Source organism: Gopherus flavomarginatus, chromosome 7, assembly GCF_025201925.1.
Source record: "Gopherus flavomarginatus isolate rGopFla2 chromosome 7, rGopFla2.mat.asm, whole genome shotgun sequence".
Classification (NCBI taxonomy): domain Eukaryota; kingdom Metazoa; phylum Chordata; order Testudines; family Testudinidae; genus Gopherus; species Gopherus flavomarginatus.
In genome coordinates this window covers 56470274-56489662 of record NC_066623.1, presented here as the reverse complement: position 1 = coordinate 56489662, position 19389 = coordinate 56470274, and the positions used below count along the sequence as shown (strand labels likewise).

The window sequence follows — 19389 nt, the reverse complement described above, 5'->3', positions numbered from 1 at the left end:
CCGGCTCGGCCGCGGCCGGTGCAGGCTCCCCCTGTGCCCGCTAGGGGGCTGCGCGCGGGGCCAGGCCGGGAGAGGCGGCGGGAGGTGGGCAGGGGGGGTGGGGACCATGCTGCTGAAATTTAAGCCAGAGCCAGCCACAGCCGAGCCATCGCGCGCGCCCTCCGCCGCAGCCTGCGCCGGGGTTCTGCGCTGCGCGCCGGCAGGCTGAGCAGGGGCGGCCGACTGGAGGGAGCTAGGAGCCGCCTATTCCCCAGAGCCCCGGACTGCGCCGCCCGACTTGCTGTCCCCGCTCGTCCCCCGGGGCCGCGGAGCGCCAGAGCCTGGCTGCGGCTGCTGCCGGTAAGTCCCGCGCAGCTGCTCCAGGGCGGCCCCCGCTGGCTTTCAGCACCACGGAGAGCGCTGCAGGGAGCGGGCCTGGCTGCGTGCGCCGGGCACAGACCTAGCCAGGGGCGCGCTAGCCGGGCAGCCCCGCCCGAGGCTGAGCCGGGCAGCTGCCGGCACAGCGTGTGGGGAGGCGAGCCCCGGGCTCCCCCCGGCGGACCAGCCACGCAGCCTGGCCGAAAGGGGATGCCACAAGTGGAGTGTCCCTGCCCGGGGCGGCGCAGGGCGGAGGCTGCTCGCTGAGGATCGGGCCCTCAGTGGCTCTGCGATGGCTCGCGCGGGGCCGCTTTGGCAAGTGGAAGGGCCTGAGGGGGGAGCTGCAAGGCTGGGTGCGCTTCTCTGCAAGGAGCCTCTGCCGCGCCCGCCCTGGGGAAATGTTCCCTCCTGCATGCCAAGGTGGCCGGGCCAGGCCTTCTTTGGACACCGTCCGGGACAAGCCCGGTTCCTCTGTGGCAAGCTCCTACCTGACGCGTTCCTTCCTCCGCCTGGGAAGAGCCAGCGGGAGGTGGGGATGTGGGGCTGGATCGGTGGCGCGCTCCCCTCTGAGTCTGGGGAACCCCACCCCATGGTGTGGGGCACTGGGCTCAGGGAAGTGTCACGTGGAGGTCCCCAGAGCTTGGGGTCATGGAATATCCCACGGTGCTTCTGGGAACCCCGACATTACAACTTGGAGAGCTAAAGTTTAATTGCTTAAATTCCCCTGCATTTCCCCCTAGATATGGTGTTTTTTTCCCCTAACTGTCGGTGGTATTCCTTACACAGCTGCCACCTTCCGCCCCAGAACTGGCTGCATATAGGGGTAGGCGAAGGGATTTTTTTTTTTTTTTGGCATGTTGTTTGGTGGAAATCATCAGCTTTCCAGCAAAGTCAGTGGCGCTAAATTGTTTCACATCAGCTTAGGATTTGGCCTGATATTTTGTAAAGCACTCGGGGATCACATCAAATCTCACTGATTTTAGAGGGGAAGCCAGAACCCCGGTGCAGAAAGTAGAATGAAGGATAGGGTGGATGGGACCCAGGGAAGAAAGACATGGATGCAACTGACAAACCTGGAGAAGAAGCACGGAGTGAGCCCTTTGGTGAATTTGTCACTTTTTTTTCCCTTCGTGTCTGAACTCTGGCCATTCCAGGGGATGCCTGTGGCTTGACCACCCCTAGAGCTGTCCCTGGAAATGAGTCTGAAGTGCCTGAAATTTCCACTCAGGAAGTTTAGCTGATTTGGTTTCCCTTGCTGTGTAACACAGCTCTCATTTTGCAGGCTTCCTGTAGGTTTCCTGTGGAGGGGGGATGGGGAAGGTTGGGTGAAGCAGAGACTTGGGCGTTTCCAAGGCACAAATTAATTAAATGCCCTCCATTCACAGATACCTGTTACAGCTTCTAACAGGGAGAGGAATGGGGCCCAACTGTAAGATGCTTACTGGAGAATCAGAGAGCTTGATCCCACGTGCTGGGTATTGCAGAGGGCAGGGTTTCAGTCTGGTTTTCTCTTTCTGTTCTCCCCTGTGGAAAGCACATCCCTGCTTAAAGATCTTGCGCAAACAGCCTGCAACTGGCCTGGGGAGAATCAGGCCCAGCACAGTAGAGGACTAGGAAGGTGTACTCTTCCCCTCTGGCGACTGCACTTTCTTGCACCGCTTTAGACAGAGATCTCCTGTATGTTTAACAGCTGTCTCCCAACCCTATTCAGGGATCATGCGCTACGGGGGGACAACTAAGGCCATTTATTTTCAGTTTTTACTGATTCTTTATTTTAACTGAAAAATCCCTGGGTTTTACAAAAGCTGTTGTTTGGTTTTGACTCTTTTTCTGTCCCAAATTTGGACCCCCTCAAATATAAGAATATATTGATTATTAAGAATATCCAGTACATTACCGTAGGTTGATCTGTTAATGTGAGTCTAAGTGTAAATACGATGCTTTTAAACTAAGGCAATGCAGTACGTGTGTATATTTGTAAGTGTACATACTGCTAATATACAGCTCATTAAAGAAACCACAGCATTAAACTGCTTTTACTTTTCTCTAAATGCTTCCTTTTTTGTCCTCCTGTCCCCCAGTATTAACCCAATAGTTACCCAGCAAACTGTAAAGTTGTGGGGTTTTGGTACTGATTTCCACCCCCTTTTTAACTTTAAATAGTCGCTGATAAATATAAAACAAAGTTCCAAATGAAAGGAATAATGAACTCTGAAGCTTTTTTTGTTTGTGTGCCAGCTTTCAGGGCTCGACAACGTTTTGCTCTCTGGGAACAAGGCAGTTCCCTGTCTGCATTTGCTGGTTAGCTTGCCAGGGTCTGTATTACTAAAGGAATGTCTGTTTTACTCTTGGATTTTTGGACCCCTTTCTGATTGTTTTGTCCTCATGGCTCTTCCAGCACCGGATGGGAACACACATGAGTTCCATTGCTGGGCAGGGAAGCAGCAGTTTAATGCATGCATGTAAAGGCTGGGCAAGAACAAACAGACAGGGAAATATAAACTCTGGCGATGGATAAACACTGCAGATAGCTCTGCAGCCTTGGCAGAATGTGGCCTCCAGTCTGTTCATTAGGATGTTGGGGATAAAACACACAGTTCTGTTGAACCAACATGCCAATTTGCTGCAAGAGATTTGGCGTTCCTGCTCCTAAACTTGCCCTACCTTTGAGCCTGGGGCTCAGCACAGGACATAAGTTTTCGGAGCACATAATCAGGAGAACTGGGAATTAAGTGGTGGATATAGTGGCCTTCTGAGCTCCATTTGTGTGGTCAACTTGTAAAGAGTTATTTGGGAAGATATCTTCTGCCTGAATTGCTTTCGGGCTGCTCTCCCTTCATGCTGGAGAGCAGCATTTCCCAGCATCATCTACTGTAATCCTGGGCTGGGCATGTGGGCCCATGACTGTGGAGGCACTAGCCAAAGCTAATGCTGTGAAGGCTGATGTTGCCCTGTCCAATCCTGCAGTGACCTCCTGGGCCAAGCCCATTTACTTGGCCTTTGTGATCTTGGTCCCCTGCATAATTGCTCAGAAATAAGAAATATTTAATCAGAGAAACTGGAAACAAAATGTTGTGAAGATTTTTGGACCCCAGGTCCCATGCTATAATCTGGTCAAAATCAGCAGCATATGACAGCTCCTTGGTTATCTGTGAGCAATGAGTTTGGATGCCTTAGTGCCATTCCTAGTGGTTAGGTCTCCTTATTGCACAAACCACCCTTGTAGCTGGCACCCTACTTGGCAAACTCACCAGAGGTGCCAAACGCTGGGGGTTGAGTGCCTAAAGGCAGTCCCTCCGGGGCAGAGGGGGAGAAGCTTGCCAGGCTGCTACCAGTTGTGTGCGCAGGCAGCAGGCTCCAGCACTGCTTTCAGGGAGTTAGTTGCCTGTTCATCAGGGAAGAATTTGCTTTGAAAGAAAAGGACAGCCTGCTACCTGCATTGGCATGTGGGAAAATGGGTTCAATTGCTGGTCCCGTTTCATGCTCACGGTGCCTCGATTTGCCTTATGGGCAGCACCTCGGCTTCTGAGACAGAAAGGGTGCTTCCTGGTGCAGTGACCCCTCCAGATAATTAAAGGCCAAATTCTGCAGTGCTTCCTACTAAACTCAGAAGGGCTGCTCTCGTGAGTCACATACTCAGTATTGCAGAGAGAGTCACTCATATGACCTATGATGCTGAAATGGGGGTCCCATCCCTCTTCCTCTGTTTTGGCTATCTCAACAAGGTAGTGATGGGGTCTGGGCACAAGCCTGGAGGTGTAAGGGAGAAGACCTAGGCTAGAAAGGGGCTGGGAAGTGGAATACTCAAAGCTCTGAGATCCAGGGCAAAGAAGAAAACTCAGCCCTATCCTGACCCTGTTAGCTACGGATGCTGCTGACTCTTCGGAGTGCAAAGGAGTATGGGCTAGTAGCTAAAGCACCACGGTGGGAGGAAGGACTTTTGGGCTCTCTCTCTCACTTCCTGTGTGATTTTAGGCTAGGCCTTTTAAAGGCCCGATTCTGAACTCTTTCACCACTTTCCGGTGCAGTCCAGAACCTCTGAGAATCAGGCCCTTAATGTCTCTCTGCCCCAAATCTCCCCCTCAATGTGTAGAAAGGGGGCAATGATACCAATCTACCTGCCTCACAGGGGTGTTCATTAAGGCTTGTAGAGGGCTTGGCAGCCCTTGGATGGAAGGTGCTGTAGAAGTGCAACCATACTATGCTGTGGTTCTTCAGCTAGCAGAACAATGCTGCCTTCCACGTGAGGGGAACTGGGCCAATCCAGACCCCTATGGAAAGGCTCTATGCTGAGTTTATACCCTAGGGCAGTATACTTACCACTAAAAATCACCCCTAATCTATGTAGCTATGCCAGTTGAAGCCCTAATCTAGAAGCCTATTCGCTAGTATAGTTTATTTTATTTGGGAACTGATATAAGCTTGTCATAACATTTCTTCCCAGATCTGGACCTTAGCGTCCAAAATTTGGGTGTTAGCATGAAAACGTCCAAGCTTAGTTACCAGCTTGGACCTGGTATTGCTGCCACCAGCTAGGGATTATACAGTGCCTAGCTCACTGTGGTCTCCCCAAAACCTTCCCTGAGGGATCCCCAGACTCAGATGCCTTGAGTCTTACAACAAAGGGAAATAACCCCCCTCCCCTTGTTTCCTTGTTACTTCCTCCCAGGCTCCCCTCCCTGGCAACCCTAGGAGATTCCCTGCTTCCAGTCCTGGAAACACAAGTACCGAGAGATCTAATCTCTCTTCCCCCTCACCCAGAGGGTATGCAAAGTCAGGCTTAGTAAATCTAACACAAAGAGATTTTCCCCCTGACTTCTTCCTCCCACCAATCCCCTGGTGAGCTGCAGACTCAATTCCCTGGAGTCCCCACTAAAGAAAAACTCCAACAGGTCTTAAAAAGAAAGCTTTATATAAAAAGAAAGAAAAAGACATTAAAAATAGTCTCTGTATTATGGTGACAATATACAGGGTCAATTGCTTAAAAGAAAAAATGAATAAACAGCCTTATCCAAACAGAATACAATTTAACACATTCCAGCAACTACACACATGTAAATACAAAAGAAAACAATATAAACCTATTGTCTTACTATCCTTGTACTTACAACTTGGAAACAGAAGATTAGAAAGCCAGGAGATAGAAAAATCACTCTCAGAGCCGAGAGGGTCAGACCCAAGACAAAGAACTGACACCCAAAACTTCCCTCCACTCAGATTTGAAAAAGTCTTGTTTCCTGATTGGTCCTCTGGTCAGGTGTTTGGTTCCCTGTGTTAACCCTTTACAGGTAAAAGAACATTAACCCTTAGCTATCTGTTTATGACAAAGCTACACTAGCACTAGAACTATTTTGCTGATATAAGCTGTGCCTTCTCTAGGAGGATTTGCGGACATAAATATACCAGAAAACCCTGTCTAGTGTAGACAAGCCCTTGGATGTTTCAGTGTACTGAAACCTAGACTGTGGTCTCCACCCCCAGATGCAACTCTAGCTTTTCCAGAAAAGTTAAATTGCCCAATCCACTCTGTACCTGGAGTGACCCAAATAAAGTATTCTTGGGGCAGTGATGGTTTTAGATTTTTTTGTTGTTGTTTTTCACTGTAAAACCTGCATGCCTTTTGAAGTCCAACCACTCCACCCTCAATCTGCAGCTGTGGCTAACCTCCTTGGGAAATCTCCCATTTGCTTGTTGTGGGTGCAACGTTTGGAGGGTGGTCACTCAGTTTAGTCCCAAAGTTCTACCTAAACCTGCTACTCCCTCATGCCTGTTCCTTAACCTTCTTCACATCAAAAATAACAGAGCAGGAAAGGGAGGCTGTGGGAAGAGCGGCTTACAAGGCAAGAAGAAAGCCCACAGCATTCTGTGTCCAGTAAGACTAATGGTTGTGTCCCCACGTACTGGGTCCTCTACAATGGGCCCAAATAGGGAGAGGGGGATGTTTATGGATTATTGTTCAAAGTGAACTCAGCGATGGTGAGAGGTACCACCATGAGCCCTGGAGAACAAAGTCCACCTGAGACCTTGCCCCACCAACAAATTGTACCACAGACTCCTATAGTGAAAGCAGTGCAGCCTCTGTAGTGTGGATGCTGTTATACGGGTCTAAATGTGCTTATACTGGTATAGCTGTTCCTGAATGGGAAAGGGACTAAGCTATACTGGTATAATGCACATTTTACTAGTGTAACAGTGTCTACCCTAGGGCTTATGCCAGTCTAACTAGATCAGTAAACTATCACACCCCTAAGCCGAATCATCATACCAGCACAAAATCTATGCATGGTCCAGGCCTCACTTCAGTCCCCAGACCGTCTACAGAGCAGGCAAGGGGAGTGCAAGGGTTCCTTCTGCTAAGATGTCTCAATCTCCACTGCCACAAAGGTCTTTCTCCCCAGGTCACTCAATCCTTGGCCTGTTGTCTGGGAATGGCCAACAAGGGTGTGAATTAGAACCAGCTGCCATGGAGGGCGTGAGCTCCTTGCACACAGGCCACTGTAGGGTAAGAACTTCACTCCCCGCTGCTCTGGGGCAGGTGACCTAGAAATGAAGGGGCTCTATGACTGATCAGCAGTCCTCTTGCTGCATTTGTGTCTGAATCTTTCTTGACTACATAGCAAAATGCAATAAACACAGTGCGAGAGGAATCATTAGCAGTGTAACTGTGCAGAGTATAAAGCAGGGCTTGGAGCATATTATATAAGCAAACATTAAGTAATCATAAATTAGATGGGGAAAGAAGTCAATTAATTGATGAAACTGCCCGAGCAGAAGAGAGAGGAACCCGGCACGCAGGAGCTGAGACACTGTGTGACGTGATACAGTCTTCATTTGTAATCCCTTTTTTCTTTAACTGTGTCTGTAATGAGAAATTAAATGTCAACTTCATTGGATGCTGCTTCCTCAAAGAGAGAACACACGTGCCTAGTCACAATGGGATTGTGGCTACAGGTGTAGCTGCATTGGTGGAAACTCCTAGAGTGACACGATTGACAGTGGTGCAGTGTGATTTAGCCTGCTCAGGGACTGAGCTCTTATCACTGTGGTAGTGGAAAGCCCCCCGTATGACATTCCATTCACTGGCACAGTGTGACTGGCACAGATGCCAATGACCTCAGGTGTGGCTTGCACTGCTGCAGCTATGCCCGTGGCTAAAATCCCAGTGTAGATAAGGCTGGAATCAGGGGGGATCAGCATGACTCTCACGCACCACTATCCACAATGGCTTTAACTGGGCACGTGGGGCCTAACTCTGCTGTGGAGCTAGCTGGAAGTGATCACTAAGCTTGTTGTCTCTTACGAACTTGAAAGGTGAAGGGATGGTGATCAGCATTCCCCTAAGGACAGTAGAGAATCCACTCACCTGATAATAGAATTGGAATCACATCATCCCCAAACTACACAGCGCTAGCTGCTATGCTGTCATATGTCAGGCAGAATGCACTAGAAGCTCAATCTATTTAAATAAGCCAAGGTGGTGGATCATTGTCTTTCCTCTAGTCCCCTATTGGAAGGTACATGGAGAGAATAAAAGGACAAAGGGAGACACTTGTTTTCTCTGACACATGATCCATCCATGTCTGATAGATTCTAGCAGAGACAGAAGCAATTCAGTCTCTTACAGTAGCACAATTCCCTCACAATCTACCATTCTAGCTATACTTCATAACTTCACTTTCGGTAATTATGTCCTCCTGCATAGTTGCCATTTGTACCTGTTGCTCTATAATTGTTTTCTTCTGATAGTCTCTCACATGACTTCCCTTTTCCATAGGAATACCCTGACTTAAAGCAATGTGATGGTGTCCAGTACAATCTAATTTGACCTCTAGCTAAAGACTCTCTACACAGCCCCTAACTTTTGTTTGCTCCATGAGTGGTCGTTTTGATCAGCTTACATTTCAACTTAAGAACCCTTTGACTATCCTGCTTGAGGGATGACCCTTTGTCTCATTTCAAGACAAACTAAGGAGTACAGGCCATAGGGTTGTCCCTACAAAGGTGGGAGTGAGTCACATAGACCAGTTCAGACATAGCATTAAAACACATGCAAAAGTGGTCTGATATATAAGTAAAACTCTATGAAATAACTCACTATAGGCCACGATGCCTGCTGCTAAGTCTCTTCACTTGCAGTGTGGCTGTTCAGCATGTGGGAACCTATGTGAGATTAGCTGGTCACCTCAAGGAGTGACCAAGCTGCACCAGGTTAGAGCTGTCTGCTGTTGTACTGTCTTATCAGTCCATCACCGTAGACCTGAGCAGCTGGTGACCTGTGGGCCCTTCATTCAGTGGAAGGGCACTTGCAATACACGAGATACTAATCTGACTATGAGCAATTGTCCTGTTGGTGGGAATCCCATTACTGTCAGTATATATAAATAATCCATTAATAGTTCAGTTTCTGTGCGTTAAGGTGCAACGGAAGTAGTGTTGTCCAGCAGCAAAGTGGTTGGTCTTTGCCACTGCCCAAAAGTTCTTGAGCTCCAGGACCTGACCCCTGGAACCTGGCTGACTGCAGAAGAGGAGTACTTGCCCAGAAAAAGTTTATCCTACTTGAGTTTATCCATGTAGCACTGGGAAAGAGAGAATTCAGTTAATTCCCCATGAAGCCAGCCTTCTCCTGTCAGCTCCGGAGATATGCCTGAGTTTACCATGCGTTGGCTTGAGTCCCAGTCAGCACTCAGACATGTTGAGGCTCACCTTTCCATACTTAGCTTGACATAACAAGGGGCAGTTTAAGGCAAGATATGCAAGATCTGAGTCCCATGATCAGAGGAGCCCTGGATGGAGCAGTGAGTCTGAGGCAAAGTAGTAGATGGCACTGTAGGGCATAGCTGAGCACGTCCAACTGTCTGATGGGGGGTGGGAGGGGGTGGTGCTGCCTCTTGGGGAAGGAAGATGGGACCTCATCTGGTGGGCTGAGAGGAAGTCTCTCTAGTGAGAGTTGTGTGGCTGGAATTTGAGGCAAAACATTGAGACCATATCCCTTTGTGAGCCCCAGGAGGAAGAGAGGCAATTTTCCAGGGGCTCAAGGGCACCAAATTCTAAATATGAAAAGTTTCATTAGAAGTTATGAGAAACCTTTGATCCCTGTCAATGCAGGAGACAGCAAACTTCAGGGCTAAGATGTTTCCAAACCTCAGCTGCATCTTCTCTTTGAAATACATAAGGCACATCAAGTATCAGAGGGGTAGCCGTGTTAGTCTGGATCTGTAAAAGCAGCAAAGAATCCTGTGGCACCTTATAGACTAACAGACGTTTTGGAGCATGAGCTTTCATGGGTGAATACCCACTTCGTCACATGCATGTAGTGGAAATTTCCAGGGGCAGGTAAATATATGCAAGCAAGCTAGAGATAATGAGGTTAGTTCCATCAGGGAAGATGAGGCCCTGTTCTAGCAATTGAGGTGTGAAAACCAAGGGAGGAGAAACTGGTTTTGTAGTTGGCAAGCCATTCACAGTCTTTGTTTAATCCTGAGCTGATGGTGTCAAATTTGCAGATGAACTGAAGCTCAGCAGTTTCTCTTTGAAGTCTGGTCCTGAAGTTTTTTTGCTGCAGGATGGCCACCTTAAGGTCTGCTATAGTATGGCCAGGGAGGTTGAAGTGCTCTCCTACAGGTTTTTGTATATTGCCATTCCTAATATCTGATTTGTGTCCATTTATCCTTTTCCGTAGAGACTGTCCAGTTTGGCCGATGTACATAGCAGAGGGGCATTCCTGGCATACAATGGCGTATATTACATTGGTGGATGTACAGGTGTATGAATCGGTGATGGTGTGGCTGATCTGGTTAGGTGCTGTGATGGTGTCGCTGGTGTAGATATGTGGGCAGAGTTGGCATCGAGGTTTGTTGCATGGATTGGTTCCTGAGCTAGAGTTACTATGGTGCGGTGTGCAGTTACTGGTGAGAATATGTTTCAGGTTGGCAGGTTGTCTGTGGGCGAGGACTGGCCTGCCACCCAAGGCCTGTGAAAGTGTGGGGTCATTGTCCAGGATGGGTTGTAGATCCCTGATGATGCGTTGGAGGGGTTTTAGCTGGGGACTGTATGTGATGGCCAGTGGAGTCCTGTTGGTTTCTTTCTTGGTTTTGCCTTGCAGTAGGAGGCTTCTGGGTACACGTCTGGCTCTGTTGATCTGTTTCCTTATTTCCTCATGCGGGTATTGTAGTTTTGAGAATGCTGGTGGAGATTTTGTAGGTGTTGGTCTCTGTCTGAGGGGTTAGAGCAGATGTGGTTGTCTCAGACAGAGACCAACACCTACAAAATCTCCACCAAACACGGTGCACGACTCCACTCGCCATCACATACAGTTCCCAGCTAAAACCCCTCCAACACATAGCCGTGTTAGTCTGGATCTGTAAAAGCAGCAAAGAATCCTGTGGCACCTTATAGAATAACAGACGTTTTGGAGCATGAGCTTTCGTGGGTGAATACCCACTTCGTCAGATGCATGACCTTAAGGTGGTCATCCTGCAGCAAAAAAACTTCAGGACCAGACTTCAAAGAGAAACTGCTGAGCTTCAGTTCATCTGCAAATTTGACAACATCAGCTCAGGATTAAACAAAGACTGTGAATGGCTTGCCAATTACAAAACCAGTTTCTCCTCCCTTGGTTTTCACACCTCAACTGCTAGAACAGGGCCTCATCCTCCCTGATTGAACTAACCTCATTATCTCTAGCTTGCTTGCATATATATACCTGCCCCTGGAAATTTCCACTACATGCATCTGATGAAGTGGGTATTCACCCACGAAAGCTCATGCTCCAAAAAGTCTGTTAGTCTATAAGGTGTCACAGGATTCTTTGCTGCTTTTATAAGGCACATCCTACATCAGCTGTCTGAATCTGTGATGCTCCTTTCTGCTATCTAGGGTATGTGGCCTTGTAACCACTAAATGCAACAGGTAATTGAGCAAAATGCCAACTTGTAACAGCATTTAATTTGTGTGAGCCAACAAGCTGGGTGCAGACAGTCTGCAGCAGCACAGAAACCTGTAGTGTATGCTGCTGGGACTGCCGGCCAGAGAGGCTTCCAAAGGTACCAAGAACAATGCCTAATCTACCTGTCCGTCATTTTAAAGGCAGGCAGAAAGGTCACCGAGTTCCTGTCGGCACTGGAACCAATGGCTCCCAGTGGCTGAACAATGGGACGCCCTGACACCTGTTTATAATCCCTGAGGGGAGCCATGTGCAGCCCAGATTCCCTCTGCAACTGTGTTCTTTAGGGCACACTTCTGCCAGCTCTAACCCAGGTGGAACACGGCCCCTCTCCGCAGCTACTCCCACTGAACCCAGGTGAGCCTGCTAGCAGAATAAGCTGCTGCTTGACATGAATAAGCGTGGCAGAATCAGGCACTTGGCCATGCTGCTACTCCATTCATGAGCAGTGCCACTCACTGCATCCCTTTGCATTGGCTTTCCAGCAGCTTCTTCGTATGATCAGTGACTATTGCTTATTCATGAGGCTTGGTTTAGTCCTCCTTGGCGTTAATTCACAGCTGATATTTTATGTCTCGCAGCATTAATGGTCTGGGTTGGCTGGCATTTTATAGCTCCCTGGCATGAACAGTGTGGCTTGGCTGGTATTCTATATCCCTGGCCTTGCTGGCTGGCATTCTAGGTCTCCTTGGCACTAACAGCCTGTGCTGGCTGATATTTCACATCTCTGGGGCTTTAATAAGCCTAAATCGGTTGGCTTTTCATATCTCTTTGGGCACACGCCGCTCGAGTGTGCTCACTTACTGCATTTCCTTTATGCTATAGCTTAGGCTGCCCTTGGTGCTATTTGGCCCCAGCTAATTGTCCGGAAATGGCATTTTAATACAATAAACCAGTGCCCTACCCTGATACTAAACTTAAACCAGATTTGCCCCCACTGGGTCTGTAACTAGCTGTTGCTCTCTCAACCTAGGGTCAAGCTGGACTTTACGCTCTTCAATTTGCTCTTTCTCGCTTCCCCTCTCTTCTAATTCTGTCTCTGGGTTTTATTTCAAAACCATCATCCTTGCTTTACAGTGATGTTTTCTACTGGCAGAACCTCTCTCAGCAGCCTCCTGGTGGGGCCCAGGTAATTGTCTGAATTTTTTGATGCTTTGCGATGTCAAAGCCTGGAGTTTATATAGATTACTGTGAATTTGTCTCCAGCAAATGCATCCAGAGAGCGAGGGCGAGCAAAAGAGAGAGAGTGAGTGAGGCTGGAGCCTGCCATGTGAGGCATTATAAACACTGCGGTGCAGGGAACAGCAGTACATGTGTATTCTGTGTTCGCCTAAATGGATTTCAGTAAAACATACACTTTAATAAGTCAGTTTTGTCAGCCCTGCCTGTTTAAGTGGCGATGGAGACCTTCCTGCCAGCTTGTAAATATCAAAGTTAGCCTTGGCTGGTAAAGTAGCAAAGACGGGTGGATATTAGGTCAGGTGATGTTACAAGAGTCTTCTCCTTTCCCCTACCCCCACTGGGTTTCGGAACTCAGAGACGTGAGTGTCCATTAGATTGCCACTGGAGGCAGAGTGATAGCTGTCCCCAAAGAGCTGGAAGCCTAATTAAAGTACAGTCCTGTGGAAAACTTAAGGGACAGCAGCACAAGTACTCTATCAAGGTGCTGCCTGTCACACGAAACAGCGTCTCTACCCAAGGTAGATGGAACTTGTAAACTCCACAATCAAACCTCCCATTCAAAGCAATCTAGGTTTATAGATGTAGAAATGAAATTTAATGTGGCTGAAAGTAGCCGTAAAAAAGCAAAAGGCTTCATTTGTCTCTGTACAGCAGGTGGAGATCAATAGACATCCAGTGTGTGTCTGCATTTCCTGCCCACAGCACGTGGGCGTATCCTTTCTACATACACAAGCACACATAACGATCAAAGCAAACCCCACTGGGAGGAGAGCAGCGGAGTCAGCTCCAGGGTGTGATAGGGAATGAAGGTGTGGCTGAGAAATGCTCTGATCTCCTTAGAGACTTGCAAAAAAAGAGGATTTAAAAAGCAAATACTTCGAAACTCTGTTTTTATTCATAGCTAAAGTTAATTTAAATTTGCCTGGTTGTTCACAATCCTCAGAGGTGGCCATATCTCGGTGTGCTAGTACGCAATGGACTGTGCTCCCCTTATACGGGGTTATGTATCTGATGCAGCGTGAGGCATAAGGTGGAAGCTTGAGCTTGATGGTCCATGATGCCGCTGAATGCTGCTGCAACAGATGAGGTAAGAGCTCTATATGTGGGAGCGTGCTGTGGTTTGAGGAGGGCTATTTCAATGCTATGGCCAAATTCAGACTTTATAGAAAGCTTATAAAAATCATTAAACTTTTATTCTACCAACCTATAAAAGGCAGCAGAAATGAAAACTGGTGCACTTTGATATGGGCTTTACGCAAACTCTGGTCTCTGCTGTACAGTTGGCCCTGTCTTATTTATCCATCTACCTCTACGGCCCTCATGACTGTAGTATCTGAGCACCTTGTTGTGTCTAGAGGGCTTCCCACTGGGAAGGACACGGTGGAAGCAAGAAGTGAGTGGCGTAAGAGGAGCAAAATGTTGCAGACAGTGAAGGGGAAGTGGTTTGGTGGCGCTGCTGAGAGGATGAAACAGTGTTGCCAGCTCTTGTGATTTGTTCATGAGTTTGACAATTATTTTGGTGCATTTCTTAAAGCCCCAGTTCCTGCAGTGGTGAGTTTGCGTGAAAAATCAGCTTTATTTTTTAAGTGAGTTTCTAGCCCTTGCGGTTGCAGAGAAAAGCTTAAAAGTGCAAACAAGTGCGGCCTAAAGGCTCAGTAGCCACAAGGCAAATGGAAAAGAACGTCAAATTGCTTTTTAAAAGAAAAATCTCTGGCTTAAAAATTGTCTCATGAGTCAGGCACCCAAATGATGACTTTGGGGAGCTTGAGGTTGGTGTGCTGATGCAGGGAGAGGAGTGCAAGGAGTAGTGCTGGCAGGGAGCTAGGAAACTCCTAGAGGTGAGGGTACAAGGGGTGGTGCTCCTAGTGCAGGTAGGAGACGCCATGGGGCAGGCTGGGAGCAGCAGAAGGGGGTTGAATGACTGAGAAGCATGGAGTGACAACAAGGAGGGGTGAGTCAGAGACAGGCCGGTAGGGAGCAAAACGGGGCTGGGTGTGGTGGGGCCTGGCCTGAGGGAGGCACCGAGAGTCCCAGAGAACGTGGGGTGGGGATTGAGATAACTGAAGTTGCTGACAGAGACAGGCAGAGAAATGCTGGACCTTCAGGTTCACCTACACTAGGCTAGCAAGTGTGGAACAGTGCATGAAGGAAATGATAAGCAGGTGGCTGAAAGCTAAAAGGCCTGACCCCCGGGTGGGGTAGCTCAGCACTGACTCCAAGGAGCTATGCTAGTTTGCACCAGCTCCATGCTCGGCTTCAGGCATGCAGACAGAGAAGGACGCATTCTCAGACAGCTGTAATTGTCCTATATACACACAGTCTGTTAATGACGGAGCCTGAGTTTTTCTGTGCCCCTTTAACTGTAAGGACGGTGGCATTTCCCAGGCTGTCAGCCCTGCGAACACTTACGCTGTGATGTGTGTGTACGCAGTCCGAGTCCTGCTGATGGAATAACCAGTTAGCCCATGTTTAGTTTTGTCTCCATAGCTTTCCTATGCTGTGCAGTGGCTTCACCCTCTGCCACTTCACCCTGCAGCATAAGCTGCCTAGCCTTCCGCTTCTGCCAACCCTGGCCCTGTCACATCATCTAACACTAGACTACTAGCTAGTCATATCATGATAGTGCCTGGAGGCTCCACTGGCTAAGTGCTGCACAAACCAAGTGGAGCATCCCTGCTGCAAAGAGCTCACATGCTAAGCAGGCAAGACTGAGCAAGTGGCAGGAGGGGAAACTGAGGCACTTACCCAAGGTCACACAGCAGGTCATTGGCAGAGCTGGGACTAGAACCCAGGTTTCCTGAGTAACAAGACCTTAGCCATTGGACTGTGGTGCTTCTCACTGCATATTTACTGCACTCTGGGTTCCCCAGGCCAGAGTCGTCTCTTCATGAACTAGGGTGGCCTGGAACAAGCCAGCCAGCAGTCGTTATTTTTGAATGGTAGGAGCTGGTTCATAGGTTGGGAAGTCAGCACTCCCCTCTGGTGGTGGGGGGAAAAGGGGAGGAATGCTGAGCACAGATCCCCAAAGGGCCCTGTCTGGCTCCAGCCACAAGCCAAAGATTGCAGCAGCTCTCCAGGAAACGAGGGTTATACAACTACTTTAGATCAGGCTTAATTTGTGCCAGGGCTTGGCAGTTCAGAGCCCAGGCACCTCCAGGCTTGCCGCATCAGTTATGAATGTTTAAAAAAAAATTGCTTGAGCTCTAGCACCTCTTTCAGTACAAATCACACACTGACTTTAGACTTCTGAATAGCTGTGAGGGAAAGGATGAGCCTGTGGTTAAGGTACTCGAGGGGTGACTCAGGAGATCTAGAGTCAGTTCTTGGCTCTGTCATGGATTCCCCATGTAACCTTGGCCAAGTCACTTAATCTCTGTCTCCGCTCCCCATCCATACAATGAGGATGATGCCATCTTTGTCTGCCTTGTCTATGTAGGTTGTTTAGCCTCTAGCTGAGGGCACACGTCTCACTGTCTGTCCAGCACCTAGCACCGTAGGGGCCCTGATGCTGGTTCAGGTCTCTAGGCACCTACCATAATACAGATCATTTCTTATAAACAATCAACAACCGTCAAGGGGTTAACAAGGTGTGTGTTTGGTGGGGACAGGACATATTCTGGTCTCCTGTGCTCTTAATAATTGCCAGTGACACTAGCAAGGTAAAAAGCAGGGAGTGGGGTGTGAGCACATGAGTGTTTAGCAGAGATGCGGCATTCCTCAGCCTGAACTTTGCCAAGAAGACTTAGACCAATTTTTGCATGTGGGAATTCAGAATTTCTGTGGCGGAGATGCAAGGAGCTACTGCCCAGGTAGGGAGGGAGTGTAGTTCTCCTCTCAAGGGGCTTTGCAGCTCATATCTAGATGTTGATAGGCATTTTAAAAACTGCATATCAGTTAATCTCTTATTTAAAATTGTCTGAGGCTGAAAAGCCAGAGTTATTAACGTGCAAAGCAGGAGCTGACCCTCACTCCCTGCCTTTCTTCCCACTCCCCTCCTCTGTTTGTATTTGTCAGCTTAATTTAGTGAGCCTGAGAGCTGAGATTCTGCTTGCTGTCCCTGGGGAACACCGTCTCTCTCCTGCCTTTGTCTGGAAGGCAGGGAAGTCAAGTTAGATCAACACTAGAGAAACTTTCTGTGCTGGTAAGTTGGTGCAGTGGGCTGGCCATTCAAGCAACATGAGTGCCTTTCAGCTATTCTCCTCTATTAGATCCTTGAGGTATATGGTACATGACTGACCACTAAGCCAGCTCCCATTGACTTCAGTTGGCATTGTAGGAACTCAGCACCTCTGACTTACAGGCTTTAGGAGCCTCAAGCTGGACAATCAAGGCAACCAAAAGTGGTGGATATCTGAAAAAATGTAATGCTCATTGGCTTTCCAATTCTGGAATCTCAACAGGAGCTATGCTAGCCTGTCGTAACGACACTCAAACTCACCTGGTTCTGGATTTTGTTACAGAGCAGAAACTCAGCTCATGTTACCTGATGGGCTCACTGAGGGTCCCAAATATGTTCTGAGAACCTGGCCTGAGTTCAGACAACCTGGTTCAGTTGATGCATCTTGAGTACCTCATGATTTCTACCCAAGTTAAGGAGACAACTCTGCCACCCATCCCCAGACTATCACAAATGTGACACTCTGGCTTCATGAGCTAAGCTTTTTTTAAAATTCATTGTATGAACTTCTAGCATCTGTTCTCTTAACTAAGTAACTTCTGCTACTGTAACAACTGTAGAGTAAATGCATTCTCTTCAATGGAAAATCCTAGGGAATAAGCTGGCCCAATTCTGTCTCTCTGAACATACTGTACTGTTGTTGGCTTGTAGGAACCAGACAATTAACATGTTCACAAAGGGTGGGCTTAAACCTGTTTGAATCCAATGCTCCTAGAAGATTTCACTTCAAGGGCATCTGTTCCCAGATGCAGTTTGTCTGCAGCCTTGGGGTTATGTATCTGATGCAGCGTGAGGCATAAGGTGGAAGCTTGAGCTTGATGGTCCATGATGCCGCTGAATGCTGCTGCAACAGATGAGGTAAGAGCTCTATATGTGGGAGCGTGCTGTGGTTTGAGGAGGGCTATTTCAATGCTATGGCCAAATTCAGACTTTATAGAAAGCTTATAAAAATCATTAAACTTTTATTCTACCAACCTATAAAAGGCAGCAGAAATGAAAACTGGTGCACTTTGATATGGGCTTTACGCAAACTCTGGTCTCTGCTGTACAGTTGGCCCTGTCTTATTTATCCATCTACCTCTACGGCCCTCATGACTGTAGTATCTGAGCACCTTGTTGTGTCACCTTCTGGACACTTCAGTGCTCTTGGACGCTCAAATAGCTGTGGCAACAAAAAGTGCCCACTTTCATTTGTGTCTGGGAAAAGACCGCAGCGCGTCTTGTCTAAACACTCACAGCCATGGTGACCTACATGTTCATGATCTCCAGGCTTCATTACTACAAAGAGAGAACATTTCTCCTCTTTCCTCCCACCCCCACTCCAAAAGCTCCAGCCAGTACATAATGCAGCAGCCCATTTGATTAGTGCCACAAGTCGGCATGATCTCATCTCTTCTGCACTAGTTTCCCATGGAACACAAGGCCCAGTTCAAAGTGTCTGCACTGACATTCAGAACCCGCCATGGGACTGGACATAGCTATGGAAGAGAACATCTGGCTTTGCTACTGTGACCTCCCATCAGAATGGCGATGCTGCTGATTGATAGGGAGAGGCTTGTGAGGTCAGGAGGCAGAATTTTCATAGGCCTGGAACACACACCTGCAAGAACACAGGCCTTGCTAGGAACAGCTCCGTTGCAGCTGAGATGTAGCTTCCAGCTCGGGTAGATGTGCATGTGCTAGCTTTCATCCAGTGGCAGTGGGGCTACAGCGGAAAGGATGGCAGCTTGAGTGAATCATCGGAGTATGTACCCAGAATCTCCAATGGGACTGTACTCAGGCTGAGCTGCTGGGGCCTGTAGCGATGCATGGATTCACCCAGCGGCGCCCACTGCTGGTCACCCTCGGAATTAGCTCATCCCAGCTCTGGAGCGCCCTCTGCAGGCCGGTGATCCGCCTTACCACTGGGCTCCCATGTCCCTCCCGGACCCGAGTGCCCCTTTCTCTGGGGTGCTACCCCCTTGGCAGTACCCCCACACTCTCAGGTTCTGAGTCTCCCCACCCAGGGGAATCCCCACCCACTAACCCCACCTCACCTCAGTCTGGGCTACTGCCAGGCACCATCTAGCCCCACTCCCTGGGGCAGACTGCAGTATAAGCCACTCATCACAGGCAAGGGGGTTTGGACCTGCTGCCTTCCTCTACCACCCAGTACCCTTTTAGGCCTAAACCAGGCCTTGCAGCCTGGGGAGTTGCCAGCCAGGAGCTCCCCTGCTTCTCTGGCTTTCCCCAGCCCTGCTTCACTCCTAGAACCCTTTCTGCTAGGCAGCCAGGCCCTGCTCCCTCTCAGACCAGAGAGAGCCTGTGTGTCTGCCCCTGGCTTCCCTGCCTGTATAGGGCCAGCTGAGTCTGTTTGGGGTGTGGCCACAGCTGAGGCTGCCTCCCAATCAGCCCAGCCTAAGGCTCCCAGCCCCAGCCCTCTCCAAGGGCTGGCTTTTAACCCCTTTCTGGCCAGGAGTGGGTAACCACCCCACTACACCCTCGCCTCTCAAGATCACCACCCCAGGAGCGGGTAGCCACCCCGGTACAGAGCCACGCTGCTGTTTTTACAGGGCCGGCGCTTCCATTAGGTGACCCTAGGTGGTCGCCTAGGGCACCAGGTTCAGGGGGCAGCATTTTGTGCGCTCCCCACGGGGTGCACAGGAGCTTCCGGTTCCACTCCCGTCGCGCCACTGAAGAAGGACCTTCTGCCAGTGTACCGCAGAAAACAGCGGCAGGCAATTGAGCTGCT

At 49.0% G+C, this 19389-nt stretch overlaps 1 protein-coding gene across 1 annotated transcript in view; it reads left to right on the top strand.

Moving 5' to 3' along the window:
* Window positions 1-297: 297 nt before the first annotated feature.
* Window positions 298-19389, top strand: part of TNR (tenascin R) — a 303471-nt gene continuing 284379 nt past the window's right edge. Inside the window, exon 1 of the mRNA XM_050962984.1 lies at window positions 298-339. The gene's annotated coding sequence lies outside the window, so the exon portion shown is untranslated. The remainder of the gene's footprint in view (window positions 340-19389) is intronic.